Source organism: Sturnira hondurensis, unplaced genomic scaffold (assembly GCF_014824575.4).
Source record: "Sturnira hondurensis isolate 20B ecotype Veracruz unplaced genomic scaffold, ASM1482457v3 Scaffold0025370, whole genome shotgun sequence".
Classification (NCBI taxonomy): domain Eukaryota; kingdom Metazoa; phylum Chordata; class Mammalia; order Chiroptera; family Phyllostomidae; genus Sturnira; species Sturnira hondurensis.
In genome coordinates, this window is record NW_028098001.1 from 5,933,338 (window position 1) to 5,940,810 (window position 7,473).

Below are 7,473 nucleotides of genomic sequence, written 5' to 3' on the forward strand. Positions count from 1 at the left end.
CATACAAAGTACCTTCTTTTCTATAGGTAATTTTGGAGAAAACCTCACCATATAAGCACTTAATAAACTTTCACAGCCATGACTGGAAAGTAGGATTATTTGGTTAATAATAGTGTCTGGTTAATAAGCAGGTACCATATGGCCATATTGAATAATTTACTTTATTTATTTTTTAAATATTTTATTTATTTATTAACAGAGGGACAAAGAGGGAAAAAGAGAGGGAGAGAAACATCAATGTGTGGTTTTCTCTTCCACGTCCCCTACTGGGGTCCTGGCCTACAATCTGCGCATGAGCCCTGACTGGGAATTGAACTGGTGACACTTTGGTTCTCAGGCCAGCACTCAATCCATTGATCCAGCCAGGGCGATTAATTTATTGTATAAGTTAAAATACTGTGAAATACACTTGAAAATGATATCAAGCAGTTTATTATCTGCCTGGTAGTTCAGAAGGCAATTCAAGATTTTGAGGATTTCTTTTCATTGTTGTGATAAATGTAGCCAACATAAATGTACAGAGTGTTAGCCAGGAGAAAGTTGGGGTTAGTCAGAGCAGCTTTTACTTAATGGCAATATTCTCTTCCTGTGTTCTACATTCTTAGCCAATATTCTTTAGGTTTTCTATAATTCATACTTTATAGAGAACAGACATGATGCTACATTTTAGAAAGAATAAAAAATGGTTGTTAGAAACAATAAAACTTCACATTTGTAAAACCCAACTTTACAAAAAAGTACTTTAACATACACTATTTTATTTGAACTTGAATGAGAAAATTTTAAAGGCTGTGAAAGGCTGACTGACTCCTAACCCAGTTCTCATTCACCTTATTACAGATAATGAATACTAAACAAGTAAACAGTCATTACAATATATAAACTTTAATACAAGGGCATTTTTTAACCAATCATGGGTATCTTTTCATTCATTCATTCACTCATCCATTTGTTCATTCAAAAGTAATACTGTTCAAAACCTGCATTTCTCAAACCATCTGTGGTAAAGGACCAGTTTGTTTCATTATTTCAAATTTCCAGTCCATAAGCTTTTTGTATGATACAGTTTTCTAAAATGGAGAATCCCTCACAAAGCCCAGGCTTGCGTCTGCATTCCATCTTCTAGGAACGTGGACTCATTGGTTCGACCGTGGAGTCCTGTGCTGTGTGTGGATGAAACCACACGATCACATTAACACATGCACAGAGAGAATAATTTCATTGGGTGTTGTAAACAACAGTGTTACAACTAAATTTCAGGTATTATATATGGTAAATGTCAGTACCTACAGTAATAAAACAGCACATTATCCAATGTACATTGATAATTTTAGAGTAACATTATTTAGCTCACCTTAGTACTACCACAACTCTCAAAATAAATGGATGCTTTAACTTTTCAATTCCATGTTCTGAGTTTAATTTTCATCTATTGTCATTTTAGTATCAGTACCTTTGTGTGGAAAGAGACACTCTTATTTTTCTTGAGACCAGAGTATTTTATAAATGCCCCCTGGTTTACCTCAAAAACAGTTTGTATATTGGTGAGGTTAGTGGGTTCTTCAAGTAGTTCATATAGCTCTGTACATACACAGTCAGTAAAAATCATGTGCATTTGTAGGACACCTAGTTGGCCTTGACCGTGAAAATTGAACAAAGGTAACTTTGTTCAATTGAACAAAGGTCTCCTTGAGAATAAAGTCCATGCCTTGCTAAGTGAGAATAACTTGTGAGTACCCAACCATTCAACTACACCTTGATCTATAATGGGAACTGAAGGAAACTTTGACCTTTTTCAATTTTTCATGATTTGCAAGTTTTAATACTTTGTTCAAAACAACATACAGTTGACCTTATAACAACACTGGTCTGAACTGCTTGGGTCCAGTTACACACAGATTTTTTTTCAATCCATATATTGTAAAATTTTTTTTGAGATTTGTGACAATTAAAAAAACTAGCAGATGAAACATAATTTTCTTAAAATACTTTCTCTATCTTACTTTATTGTAAGAATAGAGTATATAGTATATATAATTATATTAATCAACTGTTTATATTATTGGTAAGGCTTCTGGTCAACAGTAGGCTATTAGTAGTTAAGTTTTGGGAGAGTCAAAAATTATACATGATTTTTTACTGTGTGGGGTGGGGAGGGGGAAGGAGAGAGTGATGGTGTCCCTCACCCATGCATGTCATGTTGAAGGGTCAACTGTAGTTGTATTAAAGACTCCACATTTCAAGCACAGAAGTCTTTCATTTCATGATCAATCACCAAAGAACTCATTCTGAGAAACATAACCTAAGAAGTCAATGAAGGAGAAGAACAAGATTAAACTTTTGATGAAATTTAATATCTAATTAGCAAGAAAAAAACAAACAAACCCAAACAGCACTTCCAGCTTCAGGCCAAATAAAAGTTAAACACAACCCTAATGACTGCAAGACAAAAGCCAGACAATCTCTTTTGGTTTTATAAAACATCTATACGACGTCCAACAGTTTGACTAGTCTGCTAAATTGAACGGTTGCTTTGGCATTCCATGGATTAAGCTCTCCTCTACCTACCTAACCATTGTGATTCTCCAATATATAAAAGCTCTTTAAACCTTTTATAGATCTAATTTACTCTGAGAACGAAAAACAAGAGAGGGAAAAACAATGATGTAAAAACATAGCAAAAAGTAAATTGTCCCAAATTCACACCATTTCCTTAGGCTTAAAAATTTAATTGACATTTATTGCTAAGAGTAATATTAATACTAGCAAAAATCACTAGAGCAAGAAAACAGGTTTGGGCAACAGTTATAATCTTAAATTAAATTTTCTTGTTGTAGTGTAGTGACAAAATGATGACTATAATTCCAAAAGTGTCCCTAAAATGATGAACTCTAAGGAAACAGAAACTTTTCGGGGGACTTCAGTGGAATTATTTGATAAGGATTAGATAAAGAGGTACAGAAGTTGTTTGAGGGAATATTACTGGATACAGTAGCAAGGTTTCCTTTGTACAAAGGCTAAATTTTAAATCTCATTCAGGCATGTATTTTAATAGGATTCCACTTGGAGTTTTCCAATAGGTTTCTTAGACTTTAATTAGAAAGCAATCAATGGTAGTATTGCCCAATCTAATGATATACCCAGAAAAAATCAAGTGTGATGTAAGAAAAAAAATCCCTAAAAATGTTGAATTTTTAGTCAAAATTGACACCATTTTCTCATGTTGTACATCTGCACATAACTATACTTATTTAAAAATCAATTTTAATGTTCTGACTTCTCTCCCAAATACCATGACTACAACTTAATATAAACTGAGTTACATAGTGATGGTCTTTGCCATTCCAAGTAGTAAAGGATTTGAGAAATGGTTTGAAGCTATGAAATATAGCATGGTTATACTCAAATATATCTGGTAGCTTTACCTAAAAACTGAAGATTGAATGTACAACATTAAAACTATTTTCCCATTTTGTAGCACTGTTCCATAACATTATTTAGTTACCACAGTATTCCTCAAGTCAGAGTTCCATTTTAGGGCAATTACTGCACATATTTTTACTTGGATAAATACGATTTAGTCCTTGCAACTCAAAGTATCTCCAAAACAGCATTGGCATTGCCTAGGAAAGTGAAGAAAAGCAGAATCTCAGGCCTCACTCCAGACCTGCTCAATTAGAACCTGTATTTTAACGAGATCCCTAGGATAGTCATATGTCCTGTACGTTCAAGTTAGCAAAGTCCCGCACTAGGTTCACATAACCATGTATCTTTATCATTCACAAAAAGTGATGCGCTGCACTTATATCTTCAACAACTCAACATAAATTGAGTGCTTACTGTATGTGCTAAGCAATGTATTAAGAGCTATTATCTGGTTTGCTGATCTTAAAGATGTTGCTAAAGTTTACAGCTTTCATCAACCACACTCAGCTTAAAGGCCACAAGTACGTCTTCAAAATAGGAGGAAATATTTGAAAAACATTCCTCCACCACAAAGTTCAACTGGGTTTTTTAAAATGTTTAATTCTAATGGAGTATGAATCTGATTTACCTGGGATTAAGTGCACACTTGGGAGGTGAGTTTATTTCCCCCTTTTTTAGGAGGGGGGTAATTTGTAAAGTTCATCAAGTTACAAAAAGCAGAAAAAAATGTATTCACAATCCTGTTAACCAAAGGCAAGCAGTACTATTTACCATATTTTTCTACATATTTTTATATGGTTCCCATCATATTTTATATATAAATTGATTTTGTTTTTTCCCTAACATAGCATGACAATTTCCCTACTAAAAACTTCCTATATTTTGCAGCCATCAAAATGATTCCCTTTTATGGAGGTACAAGGGAATCTTTCCCCTAATGTTGGATAAAAAAAATAATACTGTGATAAATATTTTTGGTACACTCTAGACACCTTTCATACATTAACAATATAGAATGGAAGTTGATTTGACATCAGTAGTCTTTATTATGTTATAATCATGTAACTCAAGGTTCCTGAATTACTTTAGGAACCTAAAATTCTGAGACTTTAAACATTACAAATGGCATTGAACTACAACTTAGTGACATTTGACAGCTTGGGACAGTAACACACTCAAACTGGTTTGTGAAAGAAGTAGAGTGAAAGAAACAGGAGAATACAGGGGAATCCCACAGATACAAAGAAAATAGAGTGAAGTACAGCTCAGCCTCAATTATTAGCCTAAATTATTGTCCAAGCCCCATTAATCTCTGAACTAGTGAGGGATTTCAGACATCTTTGTTGGGTAGTCTAGTACCTTTCTTTACTGTTTGCTGGGTGACTGCTTTATTCACTGTCAAGATTGTCCTTCTCAGCTCATACCTGACATTCACTCCCAGTTTATTGACCTTAAAATTCCAGGGCTCATCCTCATCTAACCTGTCTCAATTCTGACTGCCCAGGAGAGTTAATTCAAGTGTCTGCTGACTCTTGTCAGAGTTCCATTTCAGATTGTATGGGTTTTCCAAGAAGTTAGAAGAACATAAACCTGTCCTTGAGGAGGCACAGAAGGAATTAGCAACCACAGCCAGATTAAGATTTTTCTGCTCAGCCAAACTTGGACTCCGTGATGGCTGTCTGCTTATGAACTCAGTACAAGAAGGATCCTTCAGACTATTAAACAAACAAACATATAAACCCCCAAACCCAAACTTTAGCATTGGGTTCAACATGAAGGACATGCTTTTGAATGTGTAGAAAAACTGTTTCTTTAGCAAAAGGAATGGATAAATTAGACCATATGTTAAAAGGTAATAAATATGGTTGTGACATATTGAGACAAGAACAGAAAAATTTTGTTAGTAAAATTGTTATTGTCATCTTAGAATAAATTTGTGTTTTATGAATTAACTTCTAAGCTTTTATGTTTCCCATTTGATTTCCTTCTTTTTGTCTAAGCTTGGATCGATGGAACAAATCATACTTATGCCAGGAGAATTTAAAAGGTGGCAGATGGTAGGTGGGGTATGAGCAACAGCAGAAGCTGGGAAACATGTATGAAACTCTGACTGGAGATTCCTAGAGGTAAAAAAGAGCCATGGGTGCAACCTCCACTTGGGATTTTCTATTACAAGCTCCATATGTGTGTGTGTGTGTGCATAGAAGAAAATTATATATATAATAATCACATTTCTTCCATATATATTATATAGTATATAATTTTTTTAACAAAGTATCTCTCTTTAAGAACATACAACCCACCCAAGTGGGTTTTGCACAGGCAGAAGCTAAAAGCCTTCCAATGACTATGGACGGTATACCAAACAGTCACTATGAAACTGTTCCATCTTTGAAGAAATGTTATGGCTGAACAATAATTTAGTGCCCCTCACTAGTTCAGAGATTAATGGGGCTTGGACAATAATTTAAAGCTTTAGGTTGCAATTGCACTTTAGTCTACTTCTTCAAAGAGCATCATACCCCTCTAACAAGCAGTAAGAAAACTTGAACTCTTTAGAGTCAACGGTTACTTAGGTGCCTATCAAGACTCTTTGAAGTTCTCCTACCACAACGCATGATCTTCCTGTGAGGAATGTTGTCAGGTTGGACAACAAGGCACGAAGCAATTATTAACCTTGAATCTGTATGATCAACGGGCAGCACAATGCTTGGATTTAGCAAGTTTGGTATTCCTTAAATAAATTAAGCTCAGTTGGGAAAACATGAAGTTTTGAACGGTTTCTCATTCTCTTGCGCTAAACAAAATCCTAGGTCAGGTATTAGTGACAGCACAAATACATCAAAATTCAAACTCTCAAATGCAATTTATTGTTCACGCAGTGGAGGAATGTTTCTTTTTTTAAACCTAAACAAGATTCCTATCTAAGATTCCTGACCTGATATTCTTTTCCATTTCATATCCTTGAGGTTTATTTTTTAAGGCGACTGGATGCTTTAATCCATTTACCTAACCAACACTAATCTTGCATTTTAATCACTGAAAAAAAAAATAGATTTGGACTCTATTTTGAAAGACAGTTTAAACAAAAAAAATATGGATACTTGTAATTTTCCTCATATGAGGCACTTAATCTTTAGGCATTTTTAGAATCTAAAAAACTATTCTATCACATTTGAGTTATTATATTAAATTACTTTAAAGTTGAAAAAGATTTTAAAGAAAACTCAATACTATAGTTATTTACCTAACTTTACCATGTATAATTTGCATTGGTATTTTTCAGCTTCTGACACTAGTAAAACATTCATTTTTAAACAAAAGGACTGAATTTTTCTTTAAAATTCTCATTACATGAAAAATATGACATTTATAGTTTAAAAACACACCAACATCTATGGTGCTGATGAATAAAGCATAAAACAGTGTATTTGGGTGACTGTGTTTTATCTTCATATATTTTCATTATAGATATGATGTTAAATAAAAACACCAGACAATTGCTAATAGATAAAATATTTTTATTAACATTCTACATTTTTATACATACTTTAATACAATTTAAAATATTTTTAAAACTACCACAGACTGCCCTGGCTGGTGTGGCCCAGTGGATTTAGTGCAAGCCTGTAACCAAAGAGTTGCCGGTTTGGTTACCAGTCAGGGTACACGCCTGGGCTGCAGGCCAGGTCCCCAGTAGGCGGGGTAGGAGAGGCAACCACACACTGATGTTTCTGTCCCACTCCTTCTCCTTCCCTTTCCCTCTCTCTAAAAATAAATAAATAAAATATTTAAAAAAATACTACAACCTGGTGGTAGTTGACAGTAATTACTAACTTCATACATATCAAAATGCACCACCCTCAACTACATAACCAGATTACAAAATACTCGCTAGAGTATGTAAAAAAATAAAGTAAGGTCATCACACTTAAAAGCCTTATAGAATTGCTAGCTAGCACAAAGATAACCAATTCCTTTTACAATAAAAACTTGCTTTCAGAGCTTGAAGGTTAGTACTATGATGGTCATTTTTCAAAAAACTTA